At 48.1% G+C, this 21,732-nt stretch overlaps 1 protein-coding gene across 2 annotated transcripts in view; it reads right to left on the bottom strand.

The window, feature by feature from the left end:
• LOC116946527 (disks large-associated protein 2-like) overlaps positions 1–21,732 on the bottom strand; it is a 69,265-nt gene that overhangs the window by 34,266 nt on the left and 13,267 nt on the right. For both annotated transcript variants that reach the window (XM_076070135.1, XM_076070134.1), the window contains exons 2-3: positions 5,876–5,992; positions 3,615–3,670 (exon numbers count right to left, since the gene is read on the bottom strand). The gene's annotated coding sequence lies outside the window, so the exon portion shown is untranslated. The remainder of the gene's footprint in view (positions 1–3,614; positions 3,671–5,875; positions 5,993–21,732) is intronic.

The raw sequence follows: 21,732 nt of genomic DNA, 5'->3' as shown, positions 1-21,732 counted from the left end.
AAGACCGAAAGCAGAAGAGAATAAAGTATCACAGCAGTGAATTTGAAAAAATTTAAGGTCAGTTACAGAGGGAAAAAAGTATTTGATCCCCTGCTGATTTTGTACGTTTGCCGACTAACAAAGTAATGATCAGTCTATAATTTTAATGGTAGGTTTATTTGAACAGTAAAAGACAGAATAACAACAACAAAATCCAGAAAACGCATGTCAAAAATGTTAAAAATAGATTTGCATTTTAATGAGGGAAATAAGTATTTGACGCCTCTGCAAAACATGACTTAGTACTTGGTGGCAAAACCCTTGTTGGCAATCACAGAGCTCAGACGTTTCTTGTAGTTGGCCACCAGGTTTGCACACATCTCAGGAGGGATTTTGTCCCACTCCTCTTTGCAGATCTTCTCCAAGTCATTAAGGTTTCGAGGCTGACGTTTGGCAACTTGAAACTTCAGCTCCCTCCACAGATTTTCTATGGGATTAAGGTCTGGAGACTGGCTAGGCCACTCCAGGACCTTAATGTGCTTCTTCTTGAGCCACTCCTTTGTTGCCTTGGCCGTGTGTTTTGGGTCATTGTCATGCTGGAATACCCATCCACGACCAATTTTCAATGTCCTGTTTGAGGGAAGGAGGTTCTCACCCAAGATTTGACGGTACATGGCCCCGTCCATCATCCCTTTGATGCGGTGAAGTTGTCCTGTCCCCTTAGCAGAAAAACACCCCCAAAGCAAAATGTTTCCACCTCCATGTTTGACGGTGGGGATGGTGTTCTTGGGGTCATAGGCAGCATTCCTCCTCCAAACACGGCGAGTTGAGTTGATGCCAAAGAACTCTATTTTGGTCTCATCTGACCACAACACTTTCACCCAGTTGTCCTCTGAATCATTCAGATGTTCATTGGCAAACTTCAGACGGGCATGTATATGTGCTTTCTTGAGCAGGGGGACCTTGCGGGTGCTGCAGGATTTCAGTCCTTCACGGCGTAGTGTGTTACCAATTGTTTTCTTGGTGACTATGGTCCCAGCTGCCTTGAGATCATTGACAAGATCTTCCCGTGTAGTTCTGAGCTGATTCCTCACCGCTCTCATGATCATTGCAACTCCACGAGGTGAGGAGCCCCAGGCCGAGGGAAATTGACAGTTCTTTTTTGTTTCTTCCATTTGCGAATAATTGCACCAACTGTTGTCACCTTCTCACCAAGCTGCTTGGCAATGGTCTTGTAGCCCATTCCAGCCTTGTGTAGGTCTACAATCTTGTCCCTGACATCCTTGGAGAGCTCTTTGATCTTGGCCATGGTGAGAGTTTGGAAACTGATTGATTGATTGCTTCTGTGGCCAGGTGTCTTTTATACAGGTAACAAGCTAAGATTAGGAGCACTCCCTTTAAGAGTGTGCTCCTAATTTCAGCTCGTTACATGTATAAAAGACACCTGGGAGCCAGAAATCTTTCTGATTGAGAGGGGTCAAATACTTATTTCCCTCATGAAAATGCCAATCAATTTATAACATTTTTGACATGCGTTTTGCTGGATTTTGTTGTTGTTATTCTGTCTCTCACTGTTCAAATAAACCTACCATAAAAATTATAGACTGATCATTTCTTTGTCAGTGGGCAAACGTACAAAATCACCGGGGGATCAAATACTTTTTTCCCTCACTGTATATACAGTGCTACAGTAAAACACAGTGAAGTGTTTGATGACGTACTTTTGTGCAAGATTCACTGCCATTAAATTTACACACGATACAGTTATACTCTGCTCAATTTTTTCATAAATATTACAGCTTCCATCCTAGGAAGGGCAAAGGGCAAGCACATAAATAACGAGAAAAAAATTGCATCAATTTGAGTCCCATTGGGTAGGAATCCTCACGAGAAGAGACGATGGACGGTCGGGGGTGAGACAGAGAACCGAGTGGCAGCCCCGGGAGGGAGTGTGTTCAAAGGGATGCCTCCCGCGGAGACGGAGCTACGCGATCGACTCAACGGCTCACGTGCCGGGCGGACAGTCACATTGCGAGGGCTAACGAGGGTCGGCGACGGCTTTGGGAAGGCTTCAACCAGCGGTGAAGTGATCCGTGGCTGGCGACGTGTCATCACCTCATCCGTAGGATGGACTTATCGATTTGCGGATGAAGTCAAAATGAGGAGGCTTGCGGACGGGTGGGGCATGCGTGCAGATTGGAGGTGAACCAGCGTGGGCACCGACCGAGGGGCTCAGTTATCGCGGGGTAGATCTACTACTAGATTAACCGAATACTGCGAGGGTGCACCTCGTGTAGGGAGCTCCATAGCACGAAACAATTGCTGAGCTCAGATCCCCAAAAGCCCCAAAACGACAAAAATCCTGCAACAAAGAGCACTCCCATAGTTGTGGTGGATAGAGAGTGCAACGCGCTTCTTGAATGGAACAAGGTTAGAAGAGCTTTGGGAAAAGGAGACGATTGGAGGCAGATGCCAGGGAAGACGCAAAAAGAGTGTAGTGACCAGCAGATGTTAACTACCTCGCCTGGTAAACAGGAGGTCGACGTTTTGATCCTGACCCTGACGTCTGCTATATATTTTGAGTTTGCATGTTCTCCACGTGGTCATGTGGATTTTTCTCCGGGTCCTCCGTTTATTCCCTCCGCATTTATTAAACATGCGTGAGGGGGCATTTGTCTGCTGCTATAAATTTCCACGTGATGACAAGCCACTTCGTTGAGCTATCATTTGTGGCCAGGTCACTTCTGAAAAAGAGCTACATAGCTCAGTGTCCCTTAACTAGTAAAATAAACATAGTAGTAGTAGGATAGCGGCTTAAAGCAGCTTCCCAAAGTGTAACCAATCGGCGGTTAGGGCTCTGAACTATGAGGCGGCCGACCTCAGGGGGAAGTGCTCCAACTGGGCACCCTCATGGCAGGCGGAGCGACCGTGAGAGGACACAGCACGGCTGCAGCTGGAGCAGAATGCCACTGCGTCAAGTAGCAGGCCGGCAACCCTGAACCAAGTACTGCCTGTTCTCCTATATAACGTGATGAATGTATTGGGGAACACATTTTATTTTTATAACGCGAAAGTGAATTTGATATAACGCGATCGAGCGAATGGAACGATGTCGCACGAGTGGGAATAAGCAGTCATATGGCTGCCTCGGCGTAGCATCACACAAGGCGGGATGCTGCTGGATGCTTCTAGATGCGCCTCCGTCCTTGTTCAGCCTGCGTACGCATCTCGCATGTTATCGCGGATTGTGCTTTACCCTATATTATCATTATGTATTATTTATTACAACACGATATTTTCCATAATGCAGCGTTCTTCAGGAATGCAACAACTACTGTCTGTGTCACAGGAGAAATATGAGAACGAGACTGTGCAAGGGGAGGGCACAGAGCCGCTTGAGAATCTGTGCAGGACGAGCGAGACACCCCCGGGAGCCGAGGGCACCGACCGCCTCTGTCGTGGCGAGCGGCACCGGTAGCAGCGGCGGCCACAGCGGCACGGGTTGCCCGCTCCGTGCGCCTCCCTCGCAGCAAAATGCCGCAGAGCAGATAGATTGTGATCGCAAGTTTGCTAAATTCAGAGTTTTATCGTTGCAGGGCAATGTTTGACGATTGGTAAGTGTGAATTGTTCTTACCTGTTCACTTTGGATTTCATTGTTACTTAAGGAAGTGCCTCTTCTCTGTCTTGTTCCTGTAGATTCATAGAAAAATAAAAACGTGGGCATGTTTTGCTGAATATCGTCATGGTTGTACTTGTTTACCCGTCACAGCCTAGCTCAACAAATACGGAAGGCTGATCTGCGTGCCCAGTCCAGACTTGTGCGGTCTGCCATTGCCGTGGCGTGTGGCCAGGTCGCTTCTGAAAAAGAGGCTCATAGCTCAGTGGGCTTTATCTGGTAAAATAAAATTATTGAGATTTGGTTACCTTTCCTATGCTTTGCACTCCTATTGTATGTTTGTATTGTTTGTTCTCGTAACGTTCTGACCCATACTTACTGGACATCTGTAAAAAAGAGCTTTATAGCTCATCGGATATCTCCAGCATAAATATTCTGTACCTGATTGGTTCACCTCGTGCCATACGAGGCCTACCGCTTCCAAACGGCATAAACATGTACAGTATCTGTCATTGTAATTTATCTGTCAGTGTTGAGACTTCAATTTCTCGAAGCATTGACAGTGGTGAGATATTAACTTCCTCGTCTGGTATACAGGAGGTCGTGGGTTCGATCCCGACCCTAACGCCTGCTGTATATTTGGAGTTTACATGTGTCTCTCCCTCTCTCTCCCCGTGGTCGTGTGGATTTTCCTCCGGGTTCTCCGGTGTTTCCCTCCACATTTAGAATCAACAACATGCGTTTATAGTATATAGCTGCTCTATATTTCCACATGATAAGCCACTTTGTTGCGCTATCATTGTGGACAGGTCGCTGTATAGCTCAGTGAGCCTTACCTGGTAAAATAAAAATAGTTTCTAGTTTAGTTTTTAATTGTTTTAATATAAAAGGCATTTTATAAAATAGAGATTATTATTTCTAGATTTGAAGCTTTTGTGACTGCAAGGATTCATACTGTGTCAAGTGGACAGCTCTGAGACAGCCGGGATTATATACAGGTTAAGGGGGGGGGAGGAGCCAATTAGGGACGTGGGTGGGGGGGAGGGCTGAGTTAAGCCGTCTTTTGTTATGCTGCAGGGGGTTCAAGGGTAGCGGTGGTGCACTGCACGAAAACGGGTAAAACACCCTTTTGTTATGCTGCAGGGGGTTCGGGGGGAGAGATGCACGAGTACACGCAACCCACTGAAAGCAATGGAAATGGCTGTACAATTATAAGGTATTCACAATAAAGGTTTTTTAAGGTTGCCAAACTTTGACTTGGTTTATAACATCTTTTCAATGGTTGATGCTGTAGGGGGTTCAGGGGAAGAGATGCACGAGTACATACAACCCACTGAGAGCAATGGCAATGGCTGTACAATTATAAGGCAGCTAACGTTTGACTTGATTTATACCATCTTTCCAATGGTTGCTCAATTTGAAACCATCCTCTCAGTTGAAGTTGTGTCTGTGTTTGTATATCTGGATGGCTTCATGGACAAATCTCTGGTAATAACCGGGAGGTTTGCAGAGAACTTTGGTATCAGAGAAGACAATGTCATGAGAACCCGCTGTGTTGAAACAATGATCAGCCACGGTCGAAGAATTCGTTCTGCCGTGTTTCAAATCTGATTTGTGCTCGCGGATTCGGTCAGAAATATGTCGTTTCGTCTCCCCGATATAGCAGTCACCGCAAGTACAACTCAATTTGTAAACACCGGGGTACTGTAAGTCAGGAATGACATCCTTTACGGATGGGATCAGATCACGGATTGTGTCCTGTATTGAACCGGACCTGGATCTTCTGTTCATGCAGGATTTTGGAGATCTTTTTAGTAACCCCTGCAATGTAGGGTAACGTGACGTTACGTGACGTTACCATACATAATAGGCTGTCCACTTGACACAGATATTCTGCTGTGACTGTTCCACCTAAAGACGGAAGCTTGTGTTGCCTCCAAAACGTCGTGATTTAATTTAGTTTTCTTTTCTTTTATTTTACCTACGTGACTTTACCGAAAAAACCAAAGAGTATGAGATTATTATTGTTATTGCACCTCAGCCCCACTAACCGGGTACACGGAGGGGAAACCTTTAACCTAGCAATATCGCAAAGGTGAGAGCTCAGTATTTTAGCTTTTGATTATGTAACTCTGAGGTGTGCCTCTATGCTGCCCACCAAAGGCATTCGTAAATCCTATTCCACCTTCCGTAAGGAAAATTCCTATACTCCCCTGCATCACATTTACAAGCGTAGTTTTCCATATTCGTATGGTTTCAAAACACACGATGGTACATACCTAATCAGACAGTATAGCAGATCCTCTTGTGACGGCTGTATAATGCCCACAGCTGATGCATGTCAAGATGAAATTACTTCTATTGCAGGATGGAGGGTTGTTTCCATGCCCAGCAGCCTGTGCGATGCACAAAAACACAAAGAGAAGACAGAGATCCCCGGTATGACCTTAACAGACTGTAGGAGCAAGTGCTGTTAGCGAGAACCTATGAAGGTCGGCACGGCGCACGAGGGGGGGGGGGGGAGGTGGCCAACACCACGCCCAGCGCCTTTTTCTCCCCAGTGGTAATGTTTACACACCACGTCAGGTACTCATTCGAGGCTGAATCAAGCTTGGGGAGACCCAGGATCGGAATCAAACTCGGGTCGCTGGTGTCATAGCGCAGTGCGCCAATTGCTTCACCGCCACTCCCCACAAACACAGAGCTTGTCCTGTGAAAGGAAACAAACAAGTTTACCCTTTGGTGAACAAAACCTCCTCCCCATTGAGGGACATTTTCCATTGATAATTATTCAACGTGCCACACTCAAGTTATTCATAATCTCGATACTCATCGAAAAAAATATATTTCTTATCGGGCTACAAGAAACACCAAAAACCAATATTCGACATGCGCTACTAAGTGACGGTGACGTCACCACGGCGCCTGTAACCAGGTCAGGTGCACTTTTGAGACTACGTGAAGTGTCGAAAAGCTTGCTGACAGGAGGTCATGGGACAGACCCAGGTGGGTTGACTGAGATGACTGGCAGATGCACGAGCTGTGCCTCCTACTGTGCCAACTTGCTGAATTTCAGCCGCCCAGCGCTCCTCTGCCCTCTGTTGTTGTTGGAGGGCGACTGCCTCCAACTGACCAGTAGCGTCCTTCACGAGCCTCCAAAGGAGCGTCCTTCACTAGCCTCCACAAGAAACACCCAAAATCGGACACATGCCATGCAATTAGAGTTACCACCTGCCAGGGTTTGACCCAGATGGGCGTCTGTGTTCACGTGGCAGGAATTGGTATGTGCCGTGCTGCGTTGAACTTCATTGCAGTAGTGAACGGCAGTGCCGATAACGGTGGCAACACGGCTTAAAATTCCTCTCTTCCCCCCTTCTGTCTGTATTCATGCACATGGGAATTACATCGCGGCAGCGCTGCGTTCACCACCGTTTCCTTTTCAAAGGTTCTACTGGGAGTGTAGCTGTTTTGGGGCTGTGTAATGCAGGCAGCTTTAACGCCCGTCTACGGGGTGGCTGTCGTGGGTGTTGAGGAGGCTGATGGGATGGCGCTACTATGCATGCCATGCCTGTGTTCAATCCAGGGATGGGGAAACGTATGGCAGCGTGGAACGATTTAAAATTCCCGAACAATTGGAATTTTCAGAAAGCAACTTGCAGAATGCAGAATTTTTTTTTTAACAAAACATTGGGAACGGAATGTTTTACATATTCAATGACTTTTGATTTAAAGCTTTCGTGACAACAGGGATTCATATTCTTGGTTCTTTCGGTAAAGTCACGTAGAAGGGAAGCAATAAACTAATAAAAATATAAAACAATAACATTCTCACGACGTTTCGACTGCTACACAAGCAATCAACACCTGATGATGATTGCTTGTGTTGCAGTCGAAAAGTCGTGATAATTTTATTGTTTTATATTTTTATTATTTTATTGTTTCCCTTCTACGTGACTTTACCGAAGAACCAAGAATATTCAATGACTTGTTCAGCAGTTCTCCTGCTTTGTTTGTCTCACCTGATGACGGTTGCTTGGGTTGCAATCGAAATGTCGTGATCTATTAATTTTCTATCTACGTGACTTTACCGAAAGAACCAAAGAGTATCTTAACACCTGTTTTATTGCCAAAAAGGGTCAAATCTAATTTTTTCACACTGATAGTATTTATTTACAGTAATAAAATATACCTAGTAGTAGGTATGTTTAACTTCTTTCGCACCGTATGTAGCCAATCCTGCTGATCGGAGGCACAGTAGTAACTGCATCATGATGAATCTGAAGAAATTAGCAGTGGATTTAAACTTCGACTCACAGCACCGCACGAGGGCTCCCGGAGAGGGGCACCATCAGTAGCAGAGTAATGAGCGGAGCTCCCCTTGACAACCACCATAGTGATGTTTTCAACAACAATGTAAAAAACAAAAAAACGTATTTAAAACATGGTTTAAATTTATTTTCATGAAAATGCTTTCATTTAACGTTCCAAGTTTCATTTTAATTTAACCAGAGCGGGAAGGTTTGGCTTCCACAAATCAAATATTGGGGCCCCACACGACCAATTGCCACACCCCTCGGGCTCATAATATTGTCGTCACTACGCCACTAGACACCGTACACCGCGTTCGCTGGAAGTGAGATTCGCGGTCGTGTAAATTATCATTTAGAAATCTGTACTCCACAAATCGAGCATTTGTCACAACCAGGGAGGGTGCAAATTAACGGGACTAAAGTGTCCATTACACGGTCGTGTAATGGTCACGCGCTCCGCCCTGTAACGTGAGCAATGGCAAGCGGCAACAGCCTGCCCCGAATGTTATTACATCCCTCCACCTCCCCCGTATATCCACGCCACCACCGAGGTGAGCCCCACCACCTGCTCCTCCTCTATATTCAGTCGACATCACAAGAGAGCATGCACGCGGTCACCACCCCGGTGGTGTCTTTGTCATCGCGGGTCCATCTGTGCGCGTCATGTTTCAGCAGCACCTCCTCCTCCTCGGCACGCTAACATCACTAGTTTCTCTATATAACTGCTTATTTTTGTTGTCTTTAGTTTGTTGTCCCCCCCCCCGCACCCGCACCTCCGATTGGCACGGTTGTCTACGTACGGCGCGAAAGAAGTTGAAGGCATGCTTACATCGTACTGTTTGGTCTCTTGCTTTGCGAAATATGTTTTCGTTTCCGTAATCTGTGGAACTCATTGTGTTTGTCTGCGGCTCGCCAAATATACACCTTTTGTGTGGCATCAAGTATGCATTAACCACACGCAGTACTGGTGGCAAAACATGCAAACAAACATGCTCGGATAATACAGTGAGGGAAAAAAAGTATTTGATCCCCTGCTGATTTTGTACGTTTGCCCACTGACAAAGAAATGATCAGTCTATAATTTTAATGGTAGGTTTATTTGAACAGTGAGAGACAGAATAACAACAAAAAATCCAGAAAAACGCATGACTAAAATGTTATAAATTGATTTGCATTTTAATGAGGGAAATAAGTATTTGACCCCTCTGCAGAACATGACTCAGTACTTGGTGGAAAAACCCTTGTTGGCAATCGCAGAGGTCAGACGTTTCTTGTAGTTGGCCACCAGGTTTGCACACATCTCAGGAGGGATTTTGTCCCACTCCTCTTTGCAGATCTTCTCCAAGTCATTAAGGTTTCGAGGCTGACGTTTGGCAACTCGAACCTTCAGCTCCCTCCACAGATTTTCTATGGGATTAAGGTCTGGAGACTGGCTAGGCCACTCCAGCACCTTAATGTGCTTTTTCTTGAGCCACTCCTTTGTTGCCTTGGCCGTGTGTTTTGGGTCATTGTCATGCTGGAATACCCATCCACGACCCATTTTCAATGCCCTGGCTGAGGGAAGGAGGTTCTCACCCAAGATTTGATGGTACATGGCCTCGTCCATCGTCCCTTTGATGCGGTGAAGTTGTCCTGTCCCCTTAGCAGAAAAAACACCCCCAAAGCATAATGTTTCCACCTCCATGTTTGACGGTGGGGATGGTGTTCTTGGGGTCATAGGCGGCATTCCTCCTCCTCCAAACACGGCAAGTTGAGTTGATGCCAAAGAGCTCCATTTTGGTCTGATCTGACCACAACACTTTCACCCAGTTGTCCTCTGAATCGTTCAGATGTTCATTGGCAAACTTCAGACAGGCATGTATATGTGCTTTCTTGAGCAGGGGGACCTTGGGAGCGCTGCAGGATTTCAGTCCTTAACGCAGTAGTGTGTTACCAATTGTTTTCTTGGTGACTATGGTCCCAGCTGCCTTGAGATCATTGACAAGATCCTCCCGTGTAGTTCTGGGCTGATTCCTCACTATTCTCATGATCATTGCAACTCCACGAGGTGAGATCTTGCATGGAGCCCCAGGCCGAGTGAGACTGACAGTTCTTTTGTGTTTCTTCCATTTGCGAATAATCGCACCAACTGTTGTCACCTTCTCACCAAGCTGCTTGGCAATGGTCTTGTAGCCCATTCCAGCCTTGTGTAGGTCTACAATCTTGTCCCTGACATCCTTGGAGAGCTCTTTGGTCTTGGCCATGGTGGAGAGTTTGGAATCTGATTGATTCATTGCTTCTGTGGACAGGTGTCTTTTATACAGGTAACAAGCTGAGATTAGGAGCACTCCCTTTAAGAGTGTGCTCCTAATCTCAGCTCGTTACCTGTATAAAAGACACCTGGGAGCCAGAAATCTTTCTGATTGAGAGGGGGTCAAATACTTATTTCCCTCATTAAAATGCAAATCAATTTATAACATTTTTGACATGCGTTTTTCCGGATTTTTGTTGTTATTCTGCCTCTCACTGTTCAAATAAACCTACCATTAAAATTATAGACTGATCATTTCTTTGTCAGTGGGCAAACGTACAAAATCAGCAGGGGATCAAATACTTTTTTCCCTCACTGTATTATCCGAGCATGTTTGTTTGCATGTTTTTCCACCAGTACTGCGTGTGGTTAATGCATACTTGATGCCACACAAAAGGTGTATATTTGGTGTTTGAACATCCTAACACCTATTTTATTGCCACAAAGGGTAAAACCTATTCTTACTTTTCTTCACTGGGAGTAGTTGATACAGACGTAGTAAACAACCACTGCTGGTGGTTAACGCTTGCCTCACTCTACTTGGGAATCATCAGTGGTGCCGCCAAGCGAGAGCCCTGCAAACGTCCACTGCCATAATTCACGCCACGAGCTCTTCAGACGGAAAGCTGCCCAGGCACAACGAGCCGTGATCGCACCATGTCATTGACGAACCGCAGCCAAGCGGCTGTGAAGAATGAGCAGCTGGGATTCTCTCCAGGCAGAGGAGAGGCAGTCGAGACCCTGATCTCAGACGTCCCTCCGTGGACCCCCATCTTGCCCGAACAAATGTCCCTTCCCATCTAAAATCGCTCTAATTTTTTTGTTGCAACGCTTTAAAAAATATGTAAAGTGCTGTGAGCCAAGGCGCTCTATAAATATATAATACAAAGAGAAAAGCATGTATCCCACAAAAAGAACTGCAGCGTATATGTTTGCACATCGCTGGTTGCTTTTTTGCTTAGAATGAACACGGACGGAAAATGCATTGCTCGGCGTGGCACCACTGATTATCACGCATTTCACGTGCGTGATAATCAATGCTCGCTCTCTCTCCCTCTCCCTCTCCGGCCACACGGCTCTTCCCCTGCCCTGTGGCTGATCTGCAGCCTCCTTCCACCACCACAGTCAATACCAGAAGACATCTCTTCAATATCCCCACTCCCCTTCCTCCTCCTCTCCCGCACTGGTGCCACCTGCCGGCCAGTCCCACTTCATTTCCCGGCATCCACGAGAGACGGTGTTGATGTAATCAGCATCGGGCACAGCCAGGCGAGGCCAGCCAGGCCAGGCAAGCCAGGCCAGTCAAGCCAGGCCAGCCCAGCCAGGTCAGCCCAGCCAGGTCAGCCCAGCCAGGCCAGAGAAAGCCCCTTTGTGAATTCGGGCTTCGGAGCCTCGGGGAAAATAGCGACAGATTTGGCCAAAACAAAACCTGATCGCCGGATCCCACGAAATAACATCTGGGATTGAATCTCAACCTTGAAAAGAACGGTCCTCGTTAAATCAAATTCCGCATGCCTCGTGGCAGAATGGCCCACTGGCACCTCGACAAGCAAGGAATCCAAACAGCCCGGCGTGCAAAACACCAACCCGGACCATCGGCCACTGCAGACTTAGTACCAGTCTACGAGTCTCTCCGTGAGTTTATACGAGTATGAGTCTCTATGTGAGTCTTTGAGTCACTCGGCCAGCAAGCACTGTGAACTCCAAAAGTTCAATGTAGGCATTGGAGCAATCACCGCACACCAAACCCAAGTCATTTTCCTGGCGAACTAATCCGCGCGTAGACGTGTAACTTTGCTATTCATATCCGGCCACATGGAGGAGCGAGCTGATCATTCGTGCTACCCTCCCCTACCCACATCCCCACAGCCCTCAGCCAGACAGCCACGGCTCCTCCAATACCCCTTTGTGCTGGGTTAAATAACGGTCCCCCAGGACCATTCCCAAAACTCTTACCTAAGCGTGAGTAAGGGTTGCTACTCGGCCACGACGCTATCTATATACAACGCCATATGCAAGAAGTGGCATAAGCGTGCTCCAGACACTGACCTAGGCTAGGGGGGGATCCCTCGGGGGAAACTTCCGGATTTCACTTTATCTCTTTTTTATTGCCGATTTTTGTTATGGCAAGATGTTGCATCAATCCCTATACATCGCATCTCAAACATCTGAAGGGGCCCCCCCCCACCCCACTAGTGGCAGCTGTCCCTGTGCTGCACGAGGTGACTCAAAGTGGGCACGAGTCTGGTCTGCTCTGTACGTAGGCAATGATTGCCCTCTTTGTGTAGTAATCCCAGTTGAGCGATTTGCACGTCCTCCATACGCCACGGTCAAAATTTGATAAATTAGGGAAAAAATATGCTTGTGCATAATCCTAAAATAGTCCTCCACGATCCTAAGGGAGTCGTTTTTTTTGTTGTAATTTGGCAAATGTTGACGGTGACGCTGATGCGCATGATGCCTGACAACTCATTTTGAATGCATCAAGAGGTCATTGCAGTGGCTCTCTCCCCGTGGTCGCGTGGATTTTTCTCCGGGTACTCCAGATTTTCCCTCCACATTTAGAATCAACATCACGCGTTTAGAGTATTTGGCTGCTGCTGTAAATGTGCACATGATAATAAGACACTTTTGTTGGGCTGTCATTTGTGATGGCCAGGTCGCTTATGAAAAAAACGAGCTACAAAGCTCAGTGGGGCCTTGCCTGGAGGTAAAAAAATAATACAAATAATTAACGGACACTGTGAAGCAGGTGGCGCGGGAGTGCGTTAGAGACAAACTCAACCCGCAGCGTTAACTCGGGGCTGCCTGGCGGGACCGAACCGCAACCCTCGACAACAAGTTGTGTCAGCGAGCACCCCTCCTACTAACGTATTAGTAGGAGGGGTGCTCCCTTTCCTAGATGACACACAGTCGGGTTTTTTTTTTAATCTGGCATTCAATCAATTCATGTTGACACGTTTCTGTTATTTTTTCTCTTTTCCATGCGTCAAGCTTTAAGGCGTTCTCTTGGTGAGAACAAAAAAGTGTTGCCTTTGTTAAATGTTGTATAAAAACGTATTCAGTGGGATTACACAGCGAGAGAGAGGGAGAAGCAATGATCGTCCCTTTACTGGCGCCTCGGACCCGCTTGCAGAGCAGGTAACGAGTCGCCCTGTGCCCGCAGGGTCAGCTGCCGCTGGGGGTGCCCTTTTAAAATGTTTGAGATGCCCAGTGTATATATATATGGTACCGTATCAAACGCCAAATAATTATCATTGTTACCCGAGGTCAATGACTCGGGCGATATGTGGAACATTCCGAACTCTCTACCACATTGCTGTAGGCCGAGTGGAAACGCACAAAAAAATATGATACTATACACCTACCATCACGTGGTAATTAAGGCTATATAAATATAAAGGGGTTAAAGATTTGTCAAAATGTTATACAGGCATTGAATCCGTTACAAATGCACTTGTGTCAACGCATCACACAGACCAACTTTTGAGAGCGGCGTGTTCCCTACCCATGCCCACCCACGTATACAGTGCGTCCATAACTGAGCACGCCACGTGCTGACGCGGCAGTTAAAGCGTTCGAAATTCCACACAAAGTTGCCTCTGAGATCGATGTCGTTGGCCTGGCCCTCGGGTGCCACGCTCACGATGGGCGCTGTCGCCTTCACCGCCAAAATTCGCGTGGAGCTTGCGCCGTCGGCATCGGCATCATCGCCGTCATTCACATCCGTCTCAAGGTGAAATTAAAATTTGCCATCAAATTTGTTTTATTTTACCAGATAAGGGCCCACTGAGCCATATATAAGCAGCTATTTTTCAGAAGCGATCTGGCTGGCCACAAATGATATCTCAACGAAGTGGCTTATCATCACGTGGGAATTTATAGCAATCAAATAACTCTAAACGATTGATGTTGATTCTATATATGGAGGGAAAACCCGGAGGAACCGGAGAAAAATCCACGCGACCACAGGGAGAGATACAACTCTAAATACAGCAGGCGTGGTCAGGGTTGGGATTGAACCCACGACCGTCCTGCATACCAGGTGAGGTAGTTAACATCTCCTCACCACCGCGGCCGCCCTAACCACAGAACTGCCCCTGCCGTGATGTTGTTTTGTGAAGCGGTGCTCGGGTGTGCACCGTCGCTCAAACACAAAGCGTGCAGACGAAATGCACGTGGAACCTTGCCGTGCTGCAATGGATTTACAAACCTCACACTGACGGCCTTGTTAAACGACAAAAACAGCGGACGTTTTTTACGTGACAAGAAACTTCATTGTCATCATCATCGTCGGCAACGCATTTATCTTCATCAGGATAATATCGTGGGGTTCCGTGCAGGACGCAGCTGTAAATCTTCGGCTGTGTTCCATCAGCCCACTTGAGCGGCTGGCGTCCCATGGCGAGTCCCGGGTGTTGCACAATAGACAGCGCCCTCGTCAATTGTACTTCGACTCGGATTCATTGTAATAAAGGATGCTTTAAATTGTTTTTTAAACACTTGTGAGAATTTGCAACAACACCACAAGAAATGTGCTGCTGCCTCCGGGCTCTGGAGACCACCTGGAGAAGATTCCAGGCACGTGTTGACAATGATGGCGAACAAGTGGATACTCTTTGATGTTTTGAAGCTATTAACATACATGTGTGATCATGTTACAATGCATTTACCGTTCGTTTTCCATTTAAGTGTTAACATTTCTTTTGACGCACCCTGTATATTGTACCGTTTATGTTGTGCGCTTGTGTACTTGTGCAGCGTCTGTGTCAATCCACTGCTGTGAGTCTCCCCCCCCCCCGCCTTCACTAACCGTCACGTGGGTTATGTGACCATACTTCACCACTTTGGTCAGCGTGGGTAGAGACGGAGAGGGGGAAGAGGGGGAAGCAGAGACGTTGGGAGCACACAGGAGTACATCACAACCACGGGTTGCATTGCACCGCCGCCCTCTGCTGACGGCCGCAGCGTGGTGGTCGCCCATCCAAGCACTAGAAAGGCTCAGCCCCGCTTAGCTTCCACTAGATCCGATGAGACCGGATGCATTTGAGGTGCACAATGTCAGAGGCGGAACACATTTCTGTATCATCGTTCTTGCTGTTATAATTATACATGGCACGTGAAGGCAACTACCCATCAACATCCATCCGCGAGACGCAGACCGGGCTGGAGGGTTGGAATGGTCGTGTCTGCCCGTGTCCCCGTGTCTGCCCGAGGTTGCCCGAGCCACAGAGGACACCCCCGCAGCAACCAACACAGCACGGGGTGGTGGTGGTGATGGGGTTGTCGAGGGTGTGGATTCCTCCGTCCGGAACGACGGGGGGCTGGGACGGCGACCGTCATTGGGTTACAACGATAGAAGCGCAGCCCTGCAATTTGCGTGCTGGAGCGCAGGCCTTTGGAGCCCCCTTCCTGGAGGGTACTTGGCCTACTCTTCCAAGCTCACCAGACGTCTTGGAAAGAGCCCCCCCCCCTCCCCGCCACATGCAACCTGTCAATCAACTGTGGTGTACAGTGACCCAGTTATACTGCGGAGAGAATAACTTGTGAAGATGCAAGTTCAGTGAGCCCGCCATCGCGGCACAGCAGCACCACTTCATTAACGAATCGACCGAACGTTATAATCGGCGAATTGTTCATGGTGGATTACTCGGGGCCTCTTTAACAACAGCGGGCACCACGACACGCTGCCTCCCGAAGGCGGGAACCCCCCCCCCCCCTCTTACAGGCCACGCCCAGCATGACGCGACTGATGACGACGATGGCATCACCAAGCCCCACCTGCCACCTCCCGTCCAGCGGCACACATGGAAACAGGTGAGACTCCCTCATTATTCGAGTTTAAACCTATAATCGACAGAGTTAATTGATTAACCAATTTACAGTGTGGGAAAAACGTATTTGATCCCCTGCTGATTTTGTACGTTTGCCCACTGACAAAGAAATGATCAGTCTATAATTTTAATGGTAGGTTTATTTGACCAGTGAGAGACAGAATAACAACAACAAAATCCAGAGAAACGCATGTCAAAAATGTTATGAATTGATTTGCATTTTAATGAGGGAAATAAGTATTTGACCCCTCTGCAAAACATGACTTAGTACTTGGTGGCAAAACCCTTGTTGGCAATCACAGAGGTCAGGCGTTTCTTGTAGTTGGCCACCAGGTTTGCACACATCTCAGAAGGGATTTTGTCCCACTCTTTGCAGATCTTCTCCAAGTAATTAAGGTTTCGAGGCTGACGTTTGGCAACTCGGACCTTCAGCTCCCTCCACAGATTTTCTATGGGATTAAGGTCTGGAGACTGGCTAGGCCACTCCATGACCTTAATGCGCTTCTTCTTGAGCTACTCCTTTGTTGCCTTGGCCGTGTGTTTTGGGTCATTGTCATGCTGGAATACCCATCCACGACCCATTTTCAATGCCCTGGCTGAGGGAAGGAGGTTCTCACCCAAGATTTGACGGTACATGGCCCCGTCCTTCGTCCCTTTGATGCGGTGAAGTTGTCCTGTCCCCTTAGCAGAAAAACACTCCCAAAGCATAATGTTTCCACCTCCATGTTTGACGGTGGGGATGGTGTTCTTGGGGTCATAGGCAGCATTCCTGCTCCTCCAAACATGGCGAGTTGAGTTGATGCCAAAGAGCGCCATTTTGGTCTCATCTGACCACAACACTTTCACCCAGTTGTCCTCTGAATCATTCAGATGTTCATTGGCAAACTTCAGACGGGCATGTATATGTGCTTTCTTGAGCAGGGGGACCTTGCGGGCGCTGCAGGATTTCAGTCCTTCATGGCGTAGTGTGTTACCAATTGTTTTATTGGTGACTATGGTCCCAGCTGCATTGAGATCATTGACAAGATCCTCCCGTGTAGTTCTGGGCTGATTCCTCACCGTTCTCATGATCATTGCAACTCCACCAGGTGAGATCTTGCATGGAGCCCCAAGCCGAGGGAGATTGACAGTTCTTTTGTGTTTCTTCCATTTGCGAATAATCGCACCAACTGTTGTCACCTTCTCACCAAGCTGCTTGGCAATGGTCTTGTAGCCCATTCCAGCCTTGTGTAGGTCTACAATCTTGTCCCTGACATCCTTGGAGAGCTCTTTGGTCTTGGCCATGGTGGAGAGTTTGGAATCTGATTGATTGATTGCTTCTTGTGGACAGGTGCCTTTTATACAGGTAACAAGCTGAGATTAGGAGCACTCCCTTTAAGAGTGTGCTCCTATTCTCAGCCCATTACCTGTATAAAAGACACCTGGGAGCCAGAAATCTTTCTGATTGAGAGGGGGTCAAATACTTATTTCCCTCATTAAAATGCAAATCAATTTATAACATTTTTGACATGCGTTTTTCTGGATTTTGTTGTTATTCTGTCTCTCACTGTTCAAATAAACCTACCATTAAAATTACAGACTGATAATTTCTTTGTCAGTGGGCAAACGTACAAAATCAGCAGGGGATCAAATACTTCTTTCCCTCACTGTACATTGGGTAACCCAGCTATTAAATATCAGGAGCAATGGACAAAACATATCGGAACACGAATCTGTTCGGGACAACGACGACGATGCTGTTGCTATACCAATCTCCTTGCTCCACGTTACACCCAGGGCTTAACTTCAACCCAGTCCGTTGGTGACGCTGCAGACACCGTAACTCGGGGCCCGGCACCCCACGTCCAGTATACCCCCGAGCCTCCCACCCACGCATCTCGCGATGGCAGTGGCTCAGAGCCACATTCCGCCTGCTCACCCCTCTCTCTCTCGCTCCCTCTGTGTCGTCTGCGAGCGACCCTGGGAAGATGTGCAGTGATAAATGGAGCCGCGCCGATGCGGAAGAATGTGCATCACATGCAGCCTCCTCCTCCACCCCCCCGATGATGCATTTACAGCAGAGTCAACTGTGCGAATAAAATGCTTTATAGCTCATCGGATTCCTCCAGTATAAAGACGTGCTTCCAGGACGGCACTAACAATCAGTGTACTCAGAGTAAGGGCCGTTGTTGGTTGTTGTTTTTTTGCAAAATGAGCAGTCACGGGAGATGGAGGAAGGGAGGAGGTTGTGACTGCGAAATTAATTCCACTTTCTCTGTTTTGTGAAGGAACGATTCGTGGTGCAAATCCGAATGTGACTTTCACGCCAGAGTTGGGCATCCACAGGGTGACGTGTAGTGTCATTGCTCCAAACACCCGCGATTGGAGCGGTGTCGCAGTGGGGTCAGCGCACCTCTCTACGCGAACCTGGGCTGAGCCGAGTTCGATTCTAGGCCACGGCTAACATCAGTTGGAGAGAAAGAGTGAGTGAGAGAGATCTGAGCCGGTTGTGGAGTGGGCGCCACAGACCCGTAGCGAAGAGTAGAGTACACCCTCAAACAAGAGGAGTATACTCTTTGGTTCTTTCGGTAAAGTCACGTAGGTAGAAAAAATAATAGATCACGACGTTTTGATCGCAACACAAGCAACCATCTTCAGGTGAGAGACAGAAAGCTACTGAAACAAGGTCTTATGTAGGCTTGAGATGGGTGCAGCCTCAGGGTGGGGCTAGAGATGGTCTGCCTGAGGCTGTGGAAGTGGCTATTGTATTGTGATAGATTAGTGTGAGTTGGAGCACGTACACCAAGCCCTCAGGATAAACGGATATTCTGACCGTACAATCCGCAAAGCTGTCTCCCCAGCCATGGGGAAACAACCTTCTGAGGATCCAACCAAAACCATCACCATACATAGTAGGGGTTACCAAAAAGATTTCCAAAATCTTAAACAAACACAAGATCCAGGTTCGTTTTAACACAGTACACTAAATCCGTGATTTGATCCCATCTGTAAAGGATGTCATTCCTGACATGCAATACCCTGGTGTCTACAAACTAAGTTGTGGTTGCGTCAGCAGTTACATTAGGGAAACAAAACGACATGTCTCGGACCGCGTTCGTGAACACAAGGCAGATCTCAAACACGGTAGGACCAATACCTCTGCCGTTGCTGATCATTGTTTTAACGATGTGGGCCCACACGAAATAGATTTTTCCAAGACGAAAGTACTCTGCAAACCCACGGGCTATCTTCATTGATTTGTTCATGAAGCCATCCAGATATATGAACAGAGACGCAACTTCAACTGAGAAGATGGGTACAAACTGAGCAATCATTGGAGGGACGTTATTAACCAGGTAAAGTCTTAACTGACTGTGATGTTTCCATCCTACGTGCCTATGTCGTCTGTTATTTCTGACTCTTTGTGTGTCTGTCTCTCTCTCTCTGTGCCTGTTGGATTGCACTCTCATACTAGGCAAGTCACCGATCCGGTGGCATACTAAGCTCGTGCATTGATATGCTAATCTCTCACAATACAATAGCCACTTCCACAGCCTCAGGCAGACCAACTCTAGCCGCCCTCTTACCCTGAGGCTGCACCCATCTCAAGCCTACATAAGACCTTGTTTCAGTAGCTTTCTCTCTCTCACCTGAAGATGGTCGCTTGGGTTGCGATCGAAACGTCGTGATCTATTATTTTTTCTACCTACGTGACTTTACCGAAAGAACCAAAGAGTATGGATTACTGCAGTCACGAAAGCTTTAAATCAAGAGGAGAGTACACACACACAAACAAGTGGAGAGTACACACACAAACAAGTGGAGAGTACACACACAAACAAGTGTGTAGTCCGGCAAAACAACCCCCTACCTCCTCGCAGTGCCGAACGGGCAACTCTGTCATGGACAGTGCTGTGGGGGGAGGGCCAATTCCGATTGGCTCCTCCCCTCATGGCGTCTGTGTCCACCACAGTGGCTAAACGGGGGCTCTAGATGGGTGCGAGGGGCTAGTAACCCCTCCACCTTCAATTAATTACCACTAAACCACGAGTTAAACTGCAATATGTAACTAATAAGCTTGTACCAGAGGACCCGGGGGACAGGCGCCTATGACGTCTCCTGGCCAAACCCCAATTAGTGGAGCCAGGAGATTGAATCTCTACCCTCGGGGCTCCTCCAGAAACAACGAAAAGCCACTACGGATGGCCACGTGGAATGTTCGAACCCTCACTGCGGAGGAGAGGCTGCCACTCCTCTGTCGGGAGCTGGACCGGTACCACCTGGATCTCTGTGGCATTCAGGAGGTCCAGTGGACCGGTTCTGGCTCCTGCCACCATGAGGAGTGGACAGTCCTCTACTCGGGGCAGCAGACTGCCAAACAACAGGGTGTGGCTCTTCTTTTGAACAAAAGAATGAAGGGGGCGTGGGAGCGTGGCGGTGAGGTGTGGGAAGCTGTAAGCCCCAGACTACTTTGGGCTCGCCTTCCCATCAACCGGAGGCAAGGAGTGGTGGTCGTGGTTACTTATGCCCCCACCGAAGACGAACATCCGTGGAGGGATGCAGGCAAAGCCGATGAGTCAGATGCCTTCTGTGACCTCCTGTCACAGGTGCTGGCTAAAGTGGCACCTCGGGATAGAGTCATCATGTTGGGTGACTTCAATGCCCGAGTTGGTCATGATGCTGGCACCTGGTCTGGAGTGATTAGAGGGCATGGGCCAGATCAGCTCAATAACAACGGTAGGAGGCTGCTAGATTTTTGTGCAGCCCATGGGCTTGTAATTACCAACACGCTGTTCCGGCATCGGCTCATTCACACAACATCATGGATGCATGCCGGGTCCAGGCAAGAACACCTGCTGGACTACATAGTGACGGACCAGAGGATGCGAGCCCATGTCCTTGACACCAGGACCTACCGTGGAGCTCATCTGCCCTCTGACCATCGACTAGTCATCTGTAAGATGCGCCTGCCATTCTTCCACTCCGGTGGTGGGTGTACACCCAGGACCCCATTCCAACCTAAAGTGGCCTGGTCTCAGTTATCTGATGAAAGTTGCAATCGAGAATTTCATCATCGCTTGCGGCTGGGATTGGCATCGTCCCCCACTCCTCCTGATGTCGAGGGTATATGGGCGAGGTTTAGGACTGTGACTCATGCAGCTGCAATGGCTGCTTTGGGTACGCGGTCCAGACCTCCCCAGAGACCCTGGCTGACAGAAGAGGTGTTCAGGATGGTTGAGAAAATGCTACAGGCCCACTGTCATCAGCTACAGAATCCCACGTCAGAGAATGAGCAGGCTTACCGCAGTCTTCGCTCGGAGGTTCGGAGAGCCGTGAGGCACTGCAAGGATGGGTGGTGGTCGCGGGTTGCTGAGGAGATGGAGTCTGCCTCAGTGGCCCGCGATCACAAATCTCTATTTAACTCCATCAAAAAAGTAACCTGCAGCGCCACACCTATTACCATCATTAGGGGAAAAAACGGTGATCCAATCTCCGACCCCCAGGAACAGGTTTGCAGATTTGCTGAGCATTTCTGTGAGGTCCTGGGAGAGGGGAAATCCCTCAGCCAGGAAAAGATCGTGGCACAAAGTGGGGATGACCCTGCTGAGGCTGCGGTGCCTCAAATATTGGAAGAAGTCACCCCCTGTGAGTGGCTGGCTGAGGTGCCATCTGTTGAGGAAGTACTGAAGGCGATCCGGAGTTTGAGACCAGGAAAGGCAGCG

The sequence above is a fragment of the Petromyzon marinus genome, chromosome 27 (genome assembly GCF_048934315.1).
Source record: "Petromyzon marinus isolate PM22_M1 ecotype Great Lakes invasive population chromosome 27, UKy_Petmar_22M1.pri1.0, whole genome shotgun sequence".
Classification (NCBI taxonomy): Eukaryota; Metazoa; Chordata; class Hyperoartia; order Petromyzontiformes; family Petromyzontidae; genus Petromyzon; species Petromyzon marinus.
The sequence above is the reverse complement of the archived record's forward strand: the minus strand, read 5'-3'. Positions and strand labels throughout refer to the sequence as shown.